Below are 1,210 nucleotides of genomic sequence, written 5' to 3'. Positions count from 1 at the left end.
GAACACATAGGTGTTAAAATTAAAGTTGGTGATATTATCTAAACGAATGTGCTAATTAAGAATGGATGGTAGGGCACTCAAGGTATAGCTCTAGTGGGTTTTTTTTTATATCTTAGCCTCTAGACTGTTGCCGAAGAACTGAATTTCCATAATCGTGGGCATGGGCAAGGCGGAAGCCTGGGCAAAGTTCTGGAAAATGTTGCCAGTTGGGAGTGGGAAAATGGAAACGAAGCGGAACAGGAAACCCGGACACCGTCTTTGTGAATCTTGAGAAAGGCCGTGGGAAATGGAATCAGAGGAGAATGAAGGACGAACAGCCCGAATGATCAGAGACAGTCAAAGCAACTTTCCCTTCATCAAGAAGCTGAAACATTTACTGTGAACTGATCGGTGAATGAAATGACATCAGTAATCGACAGGTTCGCTGTTGTTGCTCATCGGGACATAAAGCCGAATATTGGTTTCCGGATAATGCGAACATCTGGAACAGAAAATTAAATGTAAGGCTCGAATGTAAAAGACTGGAGACGAGTTATTCTTGGTGACGTGGACGTTTGTACAATGGACAGATCTGAATATTCCCACATTTCCTCCATAAGTGATCCCGGCTTGCTACTGCGAAATATGTGTGTCTGTGGCGCAATCGGTTAGCACATTCGGCTGTTAACTGAAAGGTTGGTGGTTCGAGCCCACCCAGGGACGCAGTTGTCCTATGTTTTGCACCCTTGAATTCATCATGTCCCATAGTTTTGACGTGTTTCCGTCAGTTGCAATAAAGTATTCGCCAAGCGTGATCAGGCCTGGCAACAATTTTAGATCATGAGCTCTCTCCTCCATCCCCACCCACTTTCCGATTTTTCCCCCTCCTTTTTGTTTTTTCCAATAATTTATATAGATTTTTTTAACACCTACTTCCACTATTTCAGTGTATTTCAATCCATTGTTTTATCTCTACCTTTTAGCCTATTTCGATCCCTTCCGCCTACCCCACCCCCGCTAAGGCTATCTGTACCTTGCTCGTCCTGTTTTCTACCCTTAATTAGCATATTCCTTTAGATAATATCATCACCTTCAACACTTCTTTGTCCTTTTGTCTGTGACATCATTTGGTTATCTCCACCTATCACTGGCCCTCTATCCAGCTCTTCATGTCCCCCCACCCCACCTCCCACCACCTTAAACCAACTTATATTTCACCTCTTTTCTGTTT

General features: G+C 43.4%; 1 non-coding gene across 1 annotated transcript; it reads left to right on the top strand.

The window, feature by feature from the left end:
* The first annotated feature begins 628 nt into the window (after positions 1-628).
* On the top strand, positions 629-702 carry trnan-guu. The gene has a single exon. It is a non-coding gene; the product is annotated as a tRNA-Asn (tRNA).
* Positions 703-1,210: the final 508 nt, after the last annotated feature.

The sequence above is a fragment of the Carcharodon carcharias genome, chromosome 19, assembly GCF_017639515.1.
Source record: "Carcharodon carcharias isolate sCarCar2 chromosome 19, sCarCar2.pri, whole genome shotgun sequence".
NCBI classification, from domain to species: Eukaryota; Metazoa; Chordata; class Chondrichthyes; order Lamniformes; family Lamnidae; genus Carcharodon; species Carcharodon carcharias.
This window is presented reverse-complemented; position numbering and strand designations above follow the sequence as displayed.